This window comes from Ochlerotatus camptorhynchus, unplaced genomic scaffold, assembly GCF_037179485.1.
Source record: "Ochlerotatus camptorhynchus isolate MF236.1 unplaced genomic scaffold, CSIRO-AGI_Acam_v1.1 ptg000558l, whole genome shotgun sequence".
In the NCBI taxonomy this organism is placed as follows: Eukaryota; Metazoa; Arthropoda; class Insecta; order Diptera; family Culicidae; genus Ochlerotatus; species Ochlerotatus camptorhynchus.
In genome coordinates this window covers 322251-343882 of record NW_027041041.1, presented here as the reverse complement: position 1 = coordinate 343882, position 21632 = coordinate 322251, and the positions used below count along the sequence as shown (strand labels likewise).

The window sequence follows — 21632 nt, the reverse complement described above, 5'->3', positions numbered from 1 at the left end:
TGAACAACACCGATGGCAATAAGATAGAACGGAGAAAGAGAGCACAACTGATATCATGCTCAACATTCAACATATAAACATAAACAGCCATAGAAAAATTCAGCGGCAAGAGAGCGAGAGAATATTGCAGGCTGGTCGTAAAAGCTCACCACCATATTTTGCTCCATGGATGGTGATGGATCAAGGCTCCGATCGAGCAGGGGCCCAAAGTTTCCAGTTTGTTCGCTCGCTTTCTCAGTTTAGCGTAAGAAGTTGATCTGCGCGATCACGGTTTTCGTCGTCGTCGTCTTCGCCGTCGCCGGACTCTGCGCGTTCAAGACCCCAAGAAGGAAGTTTCGCGTTATTGGCGTGTGGTGCTTCGGGCACTACATTTTTTCCCTACCGTTGTTGTTATTGCTGATGTTGATCTTAAACAGCTTTCTGGAGCTGCTTGGTAGTGGAGTTGTGTTGGTGATGTGAGTTGTTATTCTTATTACTGTTTTCCTGCACTGCGGTCATCTCTTTCGCGCATGTTGGCCACGATCGACTAAGGGAGTGAAATAGTCACAACAGTGGGTACCAGTTTGAAGCAGCATAAAGTGAAAGATTAATAAGAATCATTTCAAGTACCTACTATGCCACGGCGTGAAGAAAAATAAACTTGTCCTAGTGTATGTGAGGACATGTCATTCCGCAGGCCATTGTACTGAAAATTTTTGTATGAATTTTATGTTTTTGTTTTTTTCTTTCCTCCGCATACTTTACGCAACCCCTTTCGCCACATAGCTACAGTTACTAAAAGTGATCGCTTCCAAGCTAAAATTATATTTCATGAATAGACTAATTCGTGACAAGTTGAAACTGAAAAAAAACAGGACCATCTATAACAACTACAAGAGAAGGTCCACTAAAGCCCGAGGATGGATACTAAAATGGGATGAAATTTTACTTGTTTGACCACAAAAAAAAGTTGCAGCTGTTTAATGGGTACTTTTGTAAGGCATACCACGAAGCAAGAAAAAAAGTGTCTCCAAAAGCAGTTTTCCATTAATTTAGCAAACGAGTGGGATTGAGGGGCCGACATCTGGCAGAAAGCGAAAATGGGAATGAAATTGTTAAAGATGTTGGATGTGTACGAAGAATTAAAGTGAACTTTGTGCTGAATGTTGCCAGTGTTTGTGAGGTTGTGCAATGTTTTAATTGCTCTGTGTTCAATAAATCAAAAGTCGATTTTTCTCAAATGAAAATAAGTAAAATCTGGTTCCTGTGCGTAAAGGCAAATAATCATACATACAGCCTACACAATTACAAGTAAGGCACTAGGCCCGTGTCGATTGAAATCGAAGATTTGACGCGTGAATGTGTGCCCGTGTGTTGGTAAGCAGCTATTGTAACCATTCAACATCATTCAAGTTGACGGGTCCAGCGAACCTCAGAGATTGTGGTGTGGTGTGGTGTGGTAGAGAAACCAACTTCTTCTCGCCCGTTCCGTATGTGTGTGCCACGCTGACGTTTCTGCGACGGAGAGACCGAAGAATTTTTGCATATTACCACTGGAACCGCTCTGGAGTCGAAACATGGATCAACGACGACGTGTTTGTAAGAAATGTATAACAATAAGGTCATAACAAGGTATGAATCGAATGATTTATGTTATTTATTTAACTTTAGCTCTTTCGCATTACACCCGCTGGTTTTCGTTACATCCCACTTGATGTTAATTTTTCATTCTGTGCAACCATGCCGCTCCGCGCAGTAACTGAACCGGTATGCAGGCACGGGAGGATTTCGTGTTGCGATGAATGGTTAATATTCACGGGCGGGATGAGCAGAAAGTTACGGTTTATTGCTAAAATTGTTGTTTTTGGCAATGATTTCATTCACGGTTCACTTGTGTGTGAGTAAAGATGGAAAAACAGCCAGAGTATGCATATAATCTAGCTGCCAATCATTCCCAAAAGTGAACCATCTATTTGGCAGCAATATCTTTCCAGGTTGATTGAAAATATCTCTTAAATCTCAAAATAAATCCTGAATTACACGAACATGCTTCAAAACAACAACACTGTACCGAAATCATCGCGGCAACAGGGTTCGTCGCTTGGTTTCGCCTGAGAGATAATTGTTTTAAAAGGCATCAAACAGTGTCTGTACCGCGTCAATTTAATGGTACAACATTTTCAGAGAACACTATTTAATATGCTTGAAATCAATCGACTAAATCCAGATACATGAGTCCAAAATTTCCGGTATTCTAAGTGATGTGACAAAATAGTATCAGATCGGATTTACAACCACCAGTGCACCAAATTTATCCAACTTGATAGCAAGCAAAATATACTTTAAAACGGGAAGAAGTAAAGTTGATAACAAGACCATGAAGCAAAAATCTTCTTTTTGTAGGGGAGGGTGCCTCATATATCATTAGTTCTCCTTGAAAGGCAGAATTGAAAGGTTTTTATTGTCCTTCTTCAGAATTTTATAAATTTATTGCTTAAGCTGCGTATATACTCACCTGGCTACTATTATCTCATAATTGTCAACGTTTCAAAGAAATAATTTAGTCTGCACATTTTTCAAGGATTTCCTTAAGATTATTTAAAAAAATTCTTCAGAATTATGTTTACTTTCAGGATACCCCTCAAAAATCTTCTGATTCTGTCCGGTAATCCTTAGACTTTTTTTCCATGAAAGTCGCAATTTTGTACAAAACACTAGGAATTTCACACCTACAGAAAAATCCTGACATTTTCTCTACCTTTATCTTTTTGTTCGAGAAAGCGAATATTTGCGTTAATTTCACTCTATTTCATTCTTAACAATTCACATGGAGTATTCCTGGAAATCTCGTGGTATGCTATTTAGAATTAAGAAAAGGTTTATCCCAAAATTGTCTTGGATTCACCTCAGGATTAACTCCATAGAAAAATTTCCTCTTTTAGTAGTATTCAAGTGATCTTGGAGAATTTGGAAGGGGATTTAAAGTAGATTAACCATGAGTGAAACTTAATGATGATGTGACTACAATCCTGAAACTACACCACACGGCTGAAAATCATTTGAATCTCGATTACTTTATCAAAGGGACGTATCTGCTTTTGTAAACAACGATTCAAACGTCAATGTTATCGAAACTCTTAGCGCTCTCACGCAAACTAACACAACCATCGGAAAGGGTAATGGTTCCCCAAAAAGATGGTATTGTTAGTGTTTATTAAATTAAATCGCATGTAACATTTAAAAAAATCTTTGTTCGTATTTTTTTTTATTTTTATTACAGTCACTTTAATTATATTTGAACTCGTGACTATAACGTGAGAGGTATAGATATTATTATCCAAGAATCTAAATGTTGTTCCATGGAACTCATAACTTATTGCTTTACAAAAAAAATGCTCAATACGACCAAGTGGTGTTTGGATAATCTACAGGTGTGGAGGCGAACCAGCCCCAGGCTGAAAGCCTCCCTAATAAAGATAAATTAATTAATTAATCTACAGGTAACCAGGCTTGCAATTACAGCTAAAATGCTATTTTTCGGTATTATGAAACAATGGGATACTATAATAATAATTATTATGAAACAATGGGACACTATAATGATAATTTTTATTTTATTTGATGCAAGAAGAGGTGGTAAAGTGTGTATATGACATATAAAATTTGTGAATTTTGCTTTCAGAAGGTCACAACTAGCGATTTTATGATCACTGATTGCTCGCTCATCGCGTTGCTCATCGTTACAGCTAATCGCTAGTTGTGACCTTCCGAAAGCAAAATTGACAAATTTGATATGTCATATACAAACTTTACCACCTCTTCTTGCATCTTACAAAATTATAGTATCTTAATTATATCATTATAGTATCTCATTGTTTCATAATACCGAAAAATAGCATTTTAGCTGTAATGAGCAATTGCAAGCCTGCATGTAACTTAGATAAACTTCAAAATTCTGTCTCATTTAAGATCATTTCATGTTTCGAACTTTAAAAAGTAGAAGGGTATGTGCCTAGGGGCACGAACGGAAGCTTGACGTAGGACCGCTAGTGGACGGAACAAATGTGAATATATAGTTCTTTTAATTGATCAATCATCAATTATCTTAACTCTTTCCGTTATTTTATTTGTAAGCATATCAAATTTGTAGCATTTATTTCAAAAAGAAAGTTGATGAAGAGAATCTAAGGAACTGTCAACTTGAGTATTTTCGATTCATCTACCCCGACTTTAAAAGGTGCATTTGGATTTTTTTGTTATTTATGAATTTTTAAGTTTTGTGCATTTTGGTATTAAAGTGTATTCAATTCACCCCTCACAGGATTTCCTTCCGAATTATATGAATGGGGCGGGGCGGAAAGTATCGTTTGTGCAGAATATGTAAAAAAGGAGGGACTTCGAGAGATTGAACTGAGAGCTGTGAGAGCTAATTTTCTCACAAATTTGATTTTATTGGCTTTCTGGGGACTGAATATACACCCAAAGCGAATTATTCCCACTTCTCTCAAATTCTATATGGATTTTTAACACTTCATACCAGGGTTGCTTCCACTCACTTGCTATAAAAAAATGTTCTAAAAATTCTATAATCCACATTAAATTTCATATGTAAGCGCCGATTGAAACAACCTTTTCGACGTCACTACAAGGGTGATTGATTAAACGAAAAACACGAACCGTGCGGAATGAAAGCCGAGGAAAAACTATTTGCACCAATATATTCAGGCCTACAATTCCACACCTTCTATAAACAGGTTGCGCCTTGATAGCTAGCTGCTTGCGGGAACTGATGACCTTGACCAATGTCCAAATAATACTCTTTAACAAATTTTGGTGGCCCTGAAAAGGACCGTTTTGTAGTGATGGTTGAGTAATTCTGAGCTAGGTGTTCAACACGGATGAGGCTGTCGAGCTGTATGTTGTTCAGAGCAAAGGTGACACGCTTGGCATAGATGACCGACCCGCAGCGACTCACGAAGAGCTACTGATTCCGATACATAGCATAGCGGTGCAGCTTCTTCCTCCTTTGATGGTTGCTTATGTGGGCTCTGCAACTCGCTGCTTGCAGGCAGCCTTTCGTTGTTACTGGAGAACAAATTTTAACGCCACACGCCGAAAGCACTGCTACTGCTGCTACTAATTTCGACGACCGAACACCACCACACAGTGGTGTGGTCGTTGGGAGCGTGTGGTTTTGAGTATGGCGATGAGTGTGCAAAATATTACGCAATTCCATCCTCCCTATTCGCACGCGCCCGAGGATCGGAGGCGAATGCCACTTCGACTTGTTTCGTCTACTTACTACTCTCTGACGACTGTGCTGGGGAAGCAGCATATGCATGTAGGTAATTGGTGGATTTATTAGTTAATTCAACGCTTTTGGACAATGCTGGACATTTACCAGTTTTTCAATAGTTTCTTGTTGAAAATCAACATTCGGAAGCATTGTTATCGATGCGTAGCCATATTTCTGATCGATTGGTGATAACATTATTGAAATTGGACCAGGGGCAGCTGAGTTATTAACTTTCAAAATCTTTCTTAATTTGTTACATGTTCCATTTTCGGTTTTCACAAAGTGTACCCCCATATAGAAATCAAAGACGTAGTCCTACGTCAAAAATTATATAAATTATGAGAATTCTCTAGACATTAACTTATGATTCTTAATAGTGTGGGATTCCTCCGGTTTTCTGCATTTAAAGTAAAATGCCTTAACTTTTTTCCAGAAACAACAATTGCTAAAATCAATCATGCAGGTATTGCTTATTTACCATATTTATTTGATTCTATGAATTAGTTTCCTGATTTTCCAGGACCAAATATCGTAGAAGCAATTTATTTTAAGTTAAATGACAAAGAAATAATCTGAGCAATCCATGAAAAATATTATCAGAAAGTTGTTTTTTCTCGAATTTTTTCACGGTACACAGAAAAACAAACAAAAAACATCATACTCAAAATGATTATTTTTTTTTCTTAAAAAAAATCTTATTTTTTACTGGTGAGCATTTTAGCACCACGATACAAAAGCCATGCAAATTATTGTGTTCGTTTTTGCATTTCCCGATAAGTAGCCGCTTTACCACGCACGCAGAAGGTAGGGTAATATGGGATAACATGACCAACTGCAACAACGTTTGTTTATGTGTTTTTCAAAACTTGTTCAAAGGTTTTTCACCCAGAATCACTAGATCAACTGCTGAGGTATCATCTGGAAAATTGTTCATCTGGTCTTGGAGCAGTACGAAAAAAAATTCCGATGGTCATATTACGTAGGGTTAACTACCCCATTTCCGGCCTATTAAGCATATCCCGCACTTAGTCTTTCTTAATCTAGTTCAGTTTAGCACCAAACGGAATGTTATTATTACTGATGGCTTCCAAATTTATTTACCTTTTCGTACGTACCGTAAGATTTGAAAACGGGAAACCAATCGTTGAGATATTGTCAAAAGTATAACACTGCTTCTTTACCTCAAACTCGGCCTATGGATTTTAAACTCGGCCTAACGCATTGAAACGCAATTGAAACGCCAATGAATTCACTTTGGCCTATCGGATGAAGATAAAAATTGATTCGGTCGGAGCGCTTCTTTTGTTTTTGGGAATAATGTAGTTCTCTACCCTATTACCAGTTCCTGTAAAAAATATATATATCTGAAGGAAGGTGATCATCTCTTTTTGCCAGTGGTGGTGGGGGGGGGGTATACCCCTCACCATCCCTTTCCAAAGAAGGAGTTTGGTAAAGAGAGATGATAAAACCGATTTGTACCTTCCTAAAGTTGTCCTAGCTCGCTTTCTACTCTCTATATGCAATTTTCACACTGCCGTATTCTAAACGGAACTATCAATTCAATACTTTCATCTCCTCATCTATCGTATAAAAATTACCACTTTAGTCTGTTATTTGAAATTAGCATCTTCAACTATGTAAATCGTTGACTTCACGCAGAAGTAATACTAAACATATAGTCAAAGATCAGATTAAGGTTTATTTTCAATAAAATTGCTAGAGATTAAACATGTTTTAATGCTTTGGAGGTTGCAAACAGTGTTAAAATACTCGATGTAAATGAAGGATAAGAAAATGTTGCTATCCAAATCCATGAATAATCCGTTTTTAGCAGGCATGTAACATGATAAAATTTAAGCACATTAAACATGAAACTGAGTAGCTTAAACTGTGACCTATAATGTAGGAATCACTCTGAAACGAGGCTTTTTGAGGTTACAATGGAAACATAAGTTTTCATAATTTGATTACAATAAACAACACCTTACGAAATTATTGCTTTAGTATCAACATTATGCATATCAACAAAATAAAGCACGAACCATTTTTGGATTACATTTTCCTATGCAGTCTTGGTTACATCCGATTGCGTATTCATCAGGCGTAGCTCATTTGTTTCAACTGAATATTGTCAATTTTTAATTGGAACAATACTTGATCAGACCTGAACAGGAGGTGTAGTCCGAATGAATGCGCCGGGGCGGGGTACATCCCGTCTATCCACCCAACAACGAACGCCCAATGTCAACGTGATTTCAGTTTTGTAATTCTTTGACACAATACACGATCGTAGTGAGGTTTTACACACAACGGTGACCGGGCAAAAGGACTTGGGCTGAAGCTGAAAGACGACAACGCACGGCTGGCTCGAATCTGCGCAAGTGTGAAGATAAATTTAATTCTCGCACTTCTCTTTCCCGTATTGCCCAGACAACCCAACCAACAGTCTATTCTTCTTCGGTTCGGTTGCTTTTTCTCGTATTTTATACGATTCATTAATTCAATGCAATCTGATTGTGTACACAATAATGCAGCCCCTGCCTCGGGTCGTGGCTTTGGTAGGATATAGGTATGCAGTGCCGATTCCTGCACACTAGTGGAAATTAATATAAGGACACTTAAAAAAGCATGGCCTCTCAATTGTAAGCATCCAAGAAATTCTAAATCATGTTTGTTTAGAAGCCACATTATTATGTTGCAATATGAGCGTAAGAAACACCCAATGTAATATAATAAGCATGTGAAAATATATTGTGGCACCAATAAGTTAGTTCAAATAATCATTGAACATGATTTTTGCAAAGTTATATGAAGATCCAATCGTCAGAACTTATAAAACTTTCAAATTTAATCGTTGTAATGTTTATTCATTCAACAAATGATTTTTGAGAATTTTGAGAACAACTACCGATTAACTCTCAATTCCACAATAATTTTTGGTATGCTGCTGCGAAAAAGAAAATTCCGATACATTTTTTTATGGCGTCCTTATCTTTATTTCCGAAGGAGAAAATCAAATTTCCCTTTATTTCTCCTACTAACATGGTTTAGGACCAATATTTATTGTGGCACCAAAATACCCATTGAGTTAGTTCAAACAATCATTGCACTTGGTTTTTTCAAAGTTTTGTAGAAATCCAATTGATAGAATTTATATAACAATTGATTGTAGTTGCCATGGATGCACATGTAGCTAGTTCTAGGTATCTCCTAGGTGATCATTGATTATCAACCAATGATTTTCGTGTATTTTGAGAACATCAACCGATTAATGACTACGCCTTTTGAAAAATTCATGTAAATTTCTGCGAGGTATAGCGCACATAAAATTAACGCTAGATTTGGCATAAATTTACACGATATTTCGTGTAAATTTAAGCGCAATATCGCTTAAACTAGCAATATTCCCAACAAACAATTTGAGTTGATTAACAGCTGAAAAGGGCATTTTTTAGCTCAAGAAGCTTATTTTTGCCTGAAAAAGCTCTTATTCAACATTCAATGTTTGTTGGGTTGTATGCAAGCTTGTAAACGATTTCGTTGTTTATGCCAACTGTAGCTCAAAATTAAATAAGGGGAGATTTTACGCGATAGTTAAAATTCAGAATTTTTTTCTGTGTTTTTAAGCAAACTCTTTGATTATTTTGGTGCCACAATAATTTTTTATATGATAAATCACGCTTTGAAAATTACCAATTTCCCTTACAATTTTGTATGGCATACTTATCTTTATTACAGAAGAAGAAAATCATATTTCCGTGTATTTCTTATACGTACGTGATATACTCGGTTCTTTCTTATGACGCGGATATACTTGAGCATTATTTGTATAATAATTATGAGCACTATACAATAACTATACAAAAACTATACAAGTGTGACCATGGATTTGTTCATAATTTATTATATAAATAATGCTCATGTTCATAGTTTCCCGAATAAATGGGTACCATACACAAACGATATCATATATGGTACGACCATACCACATATAGTTTTGATGTTATTCCGAATTGGTTAGGCGCTTCTTATGGTTATTGTTTATGCGGGTTGTCATACAAGTGTATCCGCGGCAGAAGGCTCATAAATATTTTAGCATGGCTAGACACACATGATTTGAAATTCCTCCGAATCTTAAAATTGTCAGGAGTAATGCTTTTTAAAGTGTCCTTTAATTAATTTCCACCAGTGTATAGTTGGAATTACCGTGTGCTAGGTGTACGACGACAACAACGACGACGATTTAGCCCTGGCTCGCCCGGTCGGATGTGTGAACTTGGGTAAGGTGCGAAAGAGTGCCATCATCAAATACGGCAGTGGGTAAGAAAACTGTTTCTGTGGTTGCTCTGTTGGTCGTAGTCAGGACATAACCTCCAATGCCCAAGCCAAGGTGAACTACGCGCATTGCGATTCGATTATTCAAGAACTTTTTTTTTTTCCTCCGTAATAAATGTGAATTGGAAGCTGGCCCAACTATGCGTGAATGGCTGAATCGTCGTGTATTGTTATTGGCAGAATAATAGGCCAAATGGTTGGGCTTATTCGTGATGAACACGATTCGTTACGCAGACAGCGTACAATGTTGCACATTGGTATTATGATAATAGCGCATCTCGTTTGTTCGACATTTGCTGAGACATTTATAGGCCAACCCAAGCAAAATGTTACAAATTTATATTTTTTATTATTGGTCTGTGTCACTGATTATAATCCAATGATATCGGAATAGGAAAAACTTTGCTGGAAATGTATGAAACTAAATTAACACCAACTACCTTTCGAGGTGCGATGCTCCAGCATTGCTCGAGTAGGATCCGCTTTCCGTTAAGCGCAGTCATGGCAGTATTTTTGACACAACCCAAACCCGAATCTCCTTTCGACAAGAACTGGCACTTAGCATGGTGCTCTAAATTAGATGATCTTATTCCAAAAATGTTTCTTTGGATTGAAGTTTTCGATTTCAAAATTGTATCAGGTAGGCAGCAGTACTTGTCAATTTAATTTACAATCAAAATAGGATTGAAATATTATTACAATGCACAGCCCTCACTTTATCTTTCATTTTATTAAAGATTTTATAAAAAGTTTTTTTTTTTTGAATAAAGATGAATTCTAAATGTATTTACCTTTTCATAGGGCCTTTACCTGTCAAATATTCAAGAAAATGCCCAAATGTTTCGCAACCCTTTCCGATTTGGATAAAACATTTCACATGTCTACGATATGGGAGATTATGTTTTTTTTCCACAAGTCAAGAAAAAAATGTATTGGTAGATACCCACATTTAAGTAATTTCTTAATCGATCATATAATAAAAATCTATAAAGGAGCCATACTAAGTTTTGTTAAATTTTTGTGCATGAAAAAGACTTAAGGTTTCTTCATAGATATTCATTTACAACATTTAAATTCTGAAACCACCGTAATGTCGAACTTCAGCAAAGAACAACAATGATTATTTATTTATTTATTTATTTTTTTTTTATTCATATGTTGTCTTAATCAAATGATTTCAATTATAATGAAAACCCGTTTGGATTGGCGTAAAAACCCCAAATATCTTTTCAAATTGCAGTACAGTAAAGGGTGTCCACATTAAAATTGAATCACTTAGAATTACTCGCCAAAAATAAGTGTCTCAACCGATTGTCATGAAATTTTCATGCTCCCTAGTGACACCTTTAGGATGCTTGCGGAGTTCGTCCCCAGTATCTTTCGATTGGCCGCAACTTTGGTGTTTTTGGGGGAACGTCCTTCTTCAGGCACTCATTCATTTAGACTTACGTTTGTAGTTGTTACGGAAGGCTTGTTCCGTTTTCCTAACGAACAAATCGCCTGTCAAATCATAAATATCTTGGGGAACTTCGACACATGCTGTTTCCTGAGGGACTCTCAAACCTCAAACTTGTCTTTCGCAGTCACAAAGTGGTTTCCCGGAGTTTGTTTGATGTCCACTTTAACGTATGTTTCATCGTCCATGATACAGCAGTGTGGGTTGATGCATATATTATGTCACACTCTAGGGGGGGGGGGGTCTAAGATTTTGTAACAAGCAATGCATTAGGTATAGGAAAAACGACACGGTAGGGGGGGGGGTAAATTTCTCCTCGATTTAGCGTGACATAATTAATGCATGGGCCCTGTGGTTTTTTCAACATTTGTGTGTACAGCTTACGTGCCCGCGTTCTAGCTGTCATATTCTGTGGTTCATTGCGGTGTGGTGTTTTCTGATCCCGTTAATGGGGTGTTTACATCTGTGCGGATTTGCTTGCGCTAGTGTACTAGCCAACTAGCACGAATTTCAGTTGCTCCTGAAATCTCAAGCAGGTAGACGCTGATGCCCTGTTTACATTATGCCGGTGAGCTTTTTTGCTAGCAACTGGCTCATTAGCGCTAGTGAAATAGCATAATTGTAAACACCCCATAACGAACGTAGTCCCAACCGGTGGAAACTAACGATTTTAAATTGGCTCACTACTTGACTAGCCTATTGGTCCCAAGCAAATCGATTAACGTACCTCATTCTAGTCATAATTCTAGTACTACACTATGTTTGTTTCGATTCGCTATGAAAGTTTGACAGATAAAATTAGGGGTTCGTGGATTTTCCTATGTCTCGAGGGGTGCATCGATTAGCTTGGGGGACTGAAGATAGTACCAGAGCTGAGCCAAAAATTGAGCACGTTTCTTCGGCACCTACTAGCCTTAGAGTTACCTCTATGGTAGTCCTGCTCGTTTCTTGGCTTTCTGCATGATACTTTTTGTCAAGTGCAATTTTTTCGCGACATCCCGAAAGGAAAAGATGGGTTTGCGTTTGAAGGCAGCAACCACTTGCTTGTGATCTTCAACGCAGTACGGAACACTTTTTCTTGGACTCACTTGCTTCTGATCGACACGACACGATCGATTATGACACGAGAAACAATAGATTTTTGTATTCCTAACATATTTTCGATGGCTCGGTGCGAAAGATGTGGTTGTTGAGGTGAGTGTACACTAGGGTGTTTCATTTTGAAAAAAGTGATGAATTTTTGATAGGCCACCCTCCAGTTCGATTCATAGCCCCAAAATATGAACCTGTGCAAAAAATGGTAAAGATTGATGAAGGTTTAGAGGTCGCGCCAATGATTTGGATTTTGTATGGAGATTTTGGTGAATTAGTATGGGAAATTATTGATTTTCGTTTACATTGCTCTAACTTTGGTTGTAGTTGTCCAAACGTTGAAAAAAAAAATATGTGGTTGTCATGACAATGATCAACAAGCCTGTTGTTGTTGCGATGAAATTGGCGTTGTTGCCTTGTACATATTCATCTGTCAATTTACCCTATTTTGCCATTTTTTCACATTTTTATAATTCTTGATACGCTGCAAAACTGAGCGTAGCAACTGTAGGCTTTTTGTTTATTGCCATAGCAATAACATACTAAATTTTTTCGACATTTGGACAAGTAGAAGCAAAGTTATAGCGATATAAGCGATTTTTTAAATTCTTCCATAGTAATTCCCATACAAATTTCAAATCATTGGCGCGACCTCTAAACCTTCATCAATCTTTACCAATTTTTGCACAGGTTCATATTTTGGGGCTATGAATCGAACTGGAGGGTGGCCCATCAGAAATTCATCACTTTTTTCAGAATGAAGCACCCTAGTGTACACGCGCTGTTCCTTCGACTCCATTTTCAAAACTACTAGACTAGATTTTACAATGAAACTTACGCAGCAATACACGATGAGGCCATCTCACCCAAGATTTCATTAAAGTTAACCCAAAGGGAAAAAGTTAAAGCTTTTTGAAAGTGTAGCAATTTAACTTTGTAACAATATATTACACACTCGTAAACAGTACACACAATAAACATGGTGACCAAATTATATTACGTTTAACATTTAAAACTAGTGTAAAGTTGATAGGACAACCATTGTTAAAAGCAGCCCTCGTCGTCAGTAGTAAAACTGAAAACAAAGAAGAAGAAAACGCATAGCATCTTTGTTATAACTTAAATTCAATGGAATTTTACCTTCTTAGTAACTAAGGAAACAACGTCCATTGTGTCATGTTGCATGATCAATGCCATTCGTTCAGTCTGTGCTTATGTGTCCACAGTAGTGTTAAACTCGAAGACGGTGTAGACTTCGTTAAACCTAACCAACATGACGCGAACAGGATCATCAAAGTCGTACAGGGAGATTCGAGTAGGGTTTTTATTTTCGAGAATGATCTTCCAAGAAATGAGATTTCCCAGGATTCTTGAATTTCCCGTGAAATTTAAATATTTATTCATAGATTGGGTTTGATTCAGCTGAACTTCATTTCCTCAGCTGAAACTAATCGTTAGTGTAAAACTGAAAAAATACGCCAAAATACGAAATTATGTTTGATTTTTTTGATTTCTTTATTAAAGAGACTTTAATTTATTTGTTATTATAGTGCTGCTATTTTTTATTTATCCGTATAAATAAAAGCTTTGATGAACATCTCCAAACATAAGATAAGGTTGATTGAATCTAGAGAATAGGGAGATTGAATTTATTGTTGATTTTTACAAAGATCCACAACGGTCCGACTCTATTACCTGTATTTCGGTAAGCATATAGTTTAGAGGACTGATTTTCTGGGACTTTCTTTGTTTAATAGTCTACTATCAATGGCCAAACACGAATCAGGAATCGGAGATGGTCAATTTTTGAATATTGACCACCAGAATCCCCATAGTGTGGCCATTTCTGAATTCTTACTTTCTCTGGACTCCCGGGGACCGCACTGGTTATGGTTATAACAATGCTCTCCATCAATGCTACAGACTTTTTAATAATGTGTGTGATGCTTTTGATTTTGATATTAGTATACTAGTTTTAATGAATAGAATTAAATCTCATTAATCAGTCTGTGTGGCACTTATTCCAAAGACAGAGGAAGTTAATAAGACTGCATTCAAAACTATTTGTTAAAAAGGAAAGCTTACAATTTTCAGTAAATTAAAACCTTAAAGTACACACTCCCATCTAGATTCTGAACCATAATCGTCAATCGAAAAAATAAAAACGAAATGCGACTCAAGCTCGTAAATAAACCTATAAAATCCACCACGGTGAAACAACCCACATTTTCTTTCCATTAGAGAGTGCTCCATTTCAATGCTGCAGAGGAGTAGTTCAGTCTTCAGGATTATTGTACGTTTTCCACGTGTGTTTTGGGATCTCCACCGCAATGAAAATCACTAGCGAAAATGGGAGTTGTTGAGGAGGAAAACACTTCCACGGGATCTCGTAGTAAATCCAACAAAAAGTAAAGTTAGCTGTGCAATGAAATGGTGCTAGAAAGTCACCTAATTTGTAAGCAGTTATAGCTTTACGGGGTAACGATACTTGATAGAATGGAAACATAACCGATATTTTCCTGAATATTTCCACTATTTTTTGCTTGAGTTGTCTTGAACCATTTATCTTCTGGTCGCAGTGTTAAAATCTTGACCCGGAAGCTATTTAAAATGAGACTTCACAAAGATAGGTTTAAATTCAACGAATGCGCGTGCAGAATTTTAAAATACTGGTTCACTTGTTTGGAAACCATCTTAAAAAGTGAATGAAAAAATCCCAAAACCAAAAATGACAAGAGATTCCGTTAACAAACAGCTTCAACAATCAACGTTGTTTTTTTAAGTATACGCTAAACAAAAATGCACTAGCTACTAGTTGCCTACTTTTTGCCCCTTCCACCCTTTATCAGAAGAGGACAAACGATCTTTACGGATACTGGAAGAAACTATTAAATGAGTTGATGAGAGGTTCGAGCCGAAACTGCTGTGAATTTAATGATTTTGTTCTACCGTTGAAAACGTAAAATTTCGCGACAAAAATCAATATCTCGAAAACTATGCACTCTACAGGTTTGATATCTTGAGAAGAGTTTGTCTACAAGAAAAGATTTTCCTTTTCGTGTTGGTAGTTACTAGGATGATCCTCTTTTTTCAAAATTAAAATGTAAAACTTTTTATTTTTAAAGTTAAGAAGAATACTTTCTTGTACATAGTTATAGATAATTTAATTTTAACCAACTTTGCTGAAACAACCGAAATTCTATCTCATCAATATATCATTCTATGCATATTTTTCAAAATTTACTTAGGGTGAATCTCAACAAATAATTCTTTTGCTCTAACTTTTCGGTTTTGAAATCAATGAATATCTAATTATTTTGAAGTTCATTAAAAAATGGTATTCAACAAAAATATAGCTGATTAAATTTCACAAAACAACGGATAACCAGCTTACCCGTAAACCATTATGGGAAAAGGGTAGCACGATGAGAACAAAAAACTAAACTTTTCCCATAGTAATTCCCATATAAACTTCAAAGGGCCAGTGCAGTATGAGATTGCAAATCTTGGGAGAATGATCAGGACCTGATTTAGAACCAATTGAACGACGTGGAGTAAAATTGATATGATGAACCATCCTACTGGATAGCTTTCTCACTGAGAAGGAAACAAAACGAATTGTATATGAAGCCAAATCTTCTTTATGTCAAGTGATAAGTTATAAGGTATTTTATGTACATTTTGAAAAACCTATCTTTATAGATGGAGAATCACGAATAACTTATGGAAAAGGAGTATTTTCATGAAGAAAAAAAAAACAAATTATGTCGAAAATAATTTTCTAAATATCTCGAAAACAGCTACATTTAGTAAGTTGCACACCAAGAGCATTTTGTTTTGAATTACATTAAAAATCTTATCCTATCAGTATATTGTGCTAATTAATACAAAAACCTAACGTAACGTTTTCATATAAAGTTTCTCCATCTTAGAACAACATCTATTATAACACATACACTCTTATTACAAAACTAACACAATTTCAAAACATAAATAATATGGCGCCATCTTCCAACCGCCCATCTAGAGAATGAAGTTTCAATCACAGGGTTTAGGTAAGCTTCATAGCGCTTAAATAGTTGTAAATTGCATTTTATAACCCGACAATATAACCATAAAGCGAATGCACAACAAAGATTCACTTTGTGCCATTTGAGATCGAATCAGGATGCATATAACACCGTCGATTGCAGTTTTTAGAATGCAATTTACATTCATTGTACGCAACAATAAACAAGTTATTTTCCCATCCAAAATTTACGACATTCATAGCGCAACACCACCGCCGGTCATAAACACGACACATTCTTAATATGATACGTTCCGTTGGGTAAAATATCCGCTTTAAATCCACACTCTGAGACTGCTGGCTGAAGGCTTCTGTCTCCGAGTCTTGCGCTCATATAAAAAAAAACATCGCGTCGTCGTCCTCCATTCCTTCCCATTGAAATCAATTGGCCACCACCGGCCTTCGCAGGACCACACTCCAGATTGCAACATTGTATACGAAGCAAATCATTAATTTCACGTAAAGCTGCTGTAACTTGAGGAAAGCAACAAAAAAGCCACCCCTTCCGAGAGAGAGATCTCTTGCTCTCTGTGTCAGCACGTATACTGTAAGACGGTGCAGTCCCTCCGATGAATGCACTAATATTCTGATGACCAGCAAGGCATTAAAAGTTACATGCAGCCCAGTTTTATTATATGACTCCATCTCTCGCCGGTTGTTTTCATTCTTGTGCTTTTTCCTTTCATCTCACTAGTCACTACTGCTGCTGCTGCTCCATGCGAAGCGATCCCATGAATATCAAGCCAATGCCGTCGGTTGTGGGAAGGTAGGCACATACTTATAACACAGACAAACAGACATAACAGTCGCGTGTTGTTTATCGAACACGCATTTAACGGTCAATTGAAATTTGTATTAGTTGGTAGTAGCACCATAGAGGTAACTCTAAGACCACTGGGTCCCGAAGAAAATCATTATTATTTTTGTCTCACTCAGTACCAGAACAACGGTCCCAAGCAGTCCCAAGCTATTTCACTCACCCCTGCATGTTCTGCATGAATCCACACACCCCTGATGTTATCTGTCAAACTTTCATAGCGAATCAAAACAAACATAGTGTAGTAATAGAATTTCAACTAGAATAGGGTACGTTAATCGTTTGCTTGGGACCAATAGGCTACTAAAGTGGTGAGCCAATTTAAAATCGTTAGTTTCGTATTGATTGTTGGTAGCACCGCTATGGTGCGCATAGCCGATTTCTTTACTTTTGACGTTTACACACTAGTGCCATCTGTTGAGCGCATTGCCCATGCCAGTGTACTCAACAGATGGCGGTAGTGTTTTAGCGACAATGTTTCACTGTAAAACATACTCAATGTGTTATGTCTGTTTGTCTGTGCTTACAATGTACGATCGCAGCATGTAGAGAGGTCGCTCCCGCTGTATGCATATGCTGATACCTCAAGAGCAAATATTTGCCCCCAGGGCGTTATCAGCGTTCCTACACAGAAAAAAATTCTGAATTTTAACAATCGCGTCTCCCTTCGTTTAATTTTGAGCTATACTTGGCATAAACAGCGAAATCGTTTTCAAGCTTGCATACAATATTGCTAATTTATGCGATATTGCGCTTAAGTTTACACGAAATATCGCGTAAATTTATGTCAAATCTAGCGTTAATTTTATGTGCGCTATGTCTCGCAGAAATTTACATGAATTTTTCGAACGGTGTACACCAGGCTCCTTTACCAGCTAAGATATTACACTCCACAAAGTGCGCTGTATGCACCAGATGAACAGTTTTTGGTCAATCACCCGCCACATATGTAAGCATAGATCGACACACAATGCTTGGTGCCCTAGCCCATTAACGCTATCTGTTTAGGCACCGTTGAAACGTAACAATTAGTCATAATGTTCAAAAAAATGAATATACACCAGAATTTAGTTTACCCCCTCCAAGGCAAACAAGCCCTTTCATATTTGCATGGGCCTTGGAATATCGTAATAAATTTCCACAAAAAGGTATCTACAATATCGAAAAACTTATGGTATCAAAACTTTTGACGATACCCAAGTAACAATCTAAATGCTTGGAAGATTTATTCTTATTTTATCATTGTTTTATCATAGCATCCCTTCCAGCCTGTGGTTGTATTACGGTTTTGTGTGCTTGTCATAAAATCAGGCCGTCAAGTCGTCTATAAAACTGTTTTATGGCCACTAAATTAAAACTCAGACTTCATAGTTTTAACGGTAGCTGTAAGGTGGTTCTGCATCACTACTTATAACTGAAGAATAAAACCAAAACAAAACATACAATTATGTTTTATGGTAAACTTTTTATGACCGATATAAAACTTGAAGTAGTCTTAGACCTTCATTAAAGCTTCATTACAACTATCATCTTTATCAGAGGCCTAAGATTCACAGATAAGAAATATACTGCTACAACAAAAAAATACTCTGAAATTTTTTGTCATTATAAAAAACAAATCTATTCAGATATATGAAATGAAAACCCCTTCAGTGCTTCTGAACACGATGAAGATGAGACGATCGACAATATGAAACTCCTGGAGGAACTACAGTTATACGATCCCTACATAAGGCACAGTGCGGTGAAGGAGCTCTTAAAAATATTGAACAAGCGGCTTTCCGATACACTTCCGAAAGATCCACGAACCCTTCTTAAAGCAACGCCGACAGTTTCACTAAATCCGTTTGGAGATGGCCAGTATTGACATCACGGCTTTAAACCTTGTATTGAAAAAGCTTTTAGTGGATCCAATAAGCATTTCTTACATCTTGATTACAAGCGAAAATAGGAGGATCGCTTGGAATGTTGACTTTTTGACAGGTCGTCATGGTTTTTGTTTTGTTTTGATTCGCTGTACCGAATAAAACCAGCAAGCTAGTTATATAGCTTAAATATAACTTAACGCTCTCAATTTGGACTACGAAATGCTAAGATACAACCATTAGGTTTATGTTATGCTATAGAATTCCAATCTAGGAGAATATGTTATATTGAGGTATTTTTAAGGAGTAGCAAGTTATAACGAAAAAAAAATGTCGCCGTATGAACAAATTTCACACAGTATGAATAATTACGCTTTAATTGATAGGCAATAAAACACTTTCATACATCTATGTATAATTAAATAATATGTGACTGGTTATTGCTCAACAGTAGTAACAGTTTTTTACTAAATAGATAATCTTTGAATGACTCTTTAATGCATGGTGCTAATAATGCAGACAAATTAAAAATATCCCTATATTTTAGTATTCATATGGCGCACTAAATTTATGCTCCTATTTGGTATGATAATCACCATAAATATTGCACGGCATGCTGTGAAGCATATACAGATTGGTTTAAAATTATAATAAAGTCGTCTTATTTTCAATGTACAATAATATCAGCCATTATTACCAACTGACAAGGATCATGATTTCACATCAAACATCGAAAGAATAAAACCACAATAAAATATTTCTCAATATTAACTATCATCCAAAAACCCCAACTTAAAACCTTCAAAGTTGTCAAAATGTTTTGCGTGTCATGTTTTATCAACTTCTTCAGGAGCGATTTATGCGGTTGTAATATAGTTTTATGGTAGTCATTAGAAGGCTGTTAAAACTTTCTGACCTGGAGGAGGTTTTATGTTTTCATTTTTAACAATCACGTCTAGAGTGTGATAAAACTGACATAAATCCTATGCTCCTAAAGTAGTTCGCATATCAAGTTTTAATGACTGCATTAAAACTGGGCCAATTGGCCATGACATGGCTGTATTGCGGTTCTCAGGAGATTGTTAAAGCAATGTGGTCGTCAGTGAAGGTTTTATAATTTGGTTATATCAAGTGCTATAAAACTTAAATAAAACAAAAATTGTTGCTTGGGTAGCGACGCCGGTGGTGTAATGGTAAGCGTGATTACCTATCATCTCAGGAGGGGGTTTAAAATTCTGTGACAAGCAATGCATTAGGTATAGGAAAAACGTGATAATAAATGCATGACCCCTAACTGTACATGTTCTCAAAAGAACACTAAGTTGCAGTTGAAAACAGGTACAGAGTCTTGTAAGAGCGTCTAAGCCAGGAAGAAGAATAAGAAGTTATTCAAATGGTAGCTTCACGGTTCGAAAAAGTAGTGTGAATTTCTGTTCAATGTGATGCACATAAATGGAGCGTCATATATCATACAAATTTACATTATAAATCGTGTAAAGTTCAGAGACATTTCATGAAATGTTGCACATATTGTATACAAAAGCCCATATTTGTAAACAACATTGCATACAAGTTGCTCATTTGCGTTTAATTAAACACAAGTTTACGTATATGAATGTTTACATCACAATTAGAATTCATAATTTTTTGCTGTGTTAGTACCAGGGTACCCCGTCAAGGGTGAGGCCTGTGATTAACAGTGTCTATCGTCACGTATTTGCAGTTTAGCACAAATTAACTATTTTACAGGAAATTAAAAAAAAGGTAGGTCGTGTCAGATCGATTCGTCATTTGGCGTGGAACTGCTCCATAAAATTCTTCTTTTGGCTTTATTACATCTCCACTGGGACTTTAGCTGGCTCTCAACTGATTTAGTGTTCTTTAGTGTTAATTGAGAGCTTTCTATGCCGATATACCTAGTATGTTTTGATTCAAACATTACAAAATTGCGTTCCTTCCTTAAAGGCACCCACAAATAGAACCATATAGTACAGTCTTAAGCGAATTTCTAATGACTGAAGTCACTAGAAAAGATCTACCATATTTTTGCCGTTATCTGTTGATCACCATCTTCCACACGATTGACTCTTTGCTCTCCGGAAAATTTTGCATCAGACATTCCCATCGATTGACAGAAAGAGAAATTCACGCCAGCGAAATCGAAACCTGATCATATTTTACCGTCTCTCGTCGAAGTGATGGCTTTCTTCGCACGCCCGACGACGACGCAACAAGACATTCCTTCGCCACTTTATTATTCGCATCTCGCAGACATAAGGGAACGACCAAACGAACGGTGCGGGATCGTGCATCGTGCAACCGGAGAATCTCGTGTGAGTGAGTAAAATAATAACAAGATCGTTCACTTAATTAGAATGGCTTTTAATTAAGCTCATATTTGGCTTTTTGCTCGTAGGTGCCTATCATGCAACACATACCTACTACCTAGACGGTAAATATTGGGTTGGGTGGAGAGAAGTGACGGCGCTAGATTGGGCACGAGCTAGCGCTTTCCGCCGTCTTGTCTCGATCGATCCTGGCCTGGTTCAGCAGCTCAGCGGAGCAACCATCCGAAGGAGGGCGCAGATCAATGCAAAAAAGCACAACACAAACTGACGTGTTTATTTTGTTTTGCTAGACCCTCCCATTTTTCACTTTTTCGCGCTCACTGTTATTTTGATACTAAGTCGTCGTCGTTGTCGTCGTCATCGTTGTCGTGATCG

General features: G+C 36.9%; 1 protein-coding gene across 1 annotated transcript in view; it reads left to right on the top strand.

Moving 5' to 3' along the window:
- The first annotated feature begins 234 nt into the window (after positions 1–234).
- Fbxl7 (F-box and leucine-rich repeat protein 7) overlaps positions 235–21632 on the top strand; it is a 150563-nt gene continuing 129165 nt past the window's right edge. Inside the window, exon 1 of the mRNA XM_065236627.1 lies at positions 235–1611. The gene's annotated coding sequence lies outside the window, so the exon portion shown is untranslated. The remainder of the gene's footprint in view (positions 1612–21632) is intronic.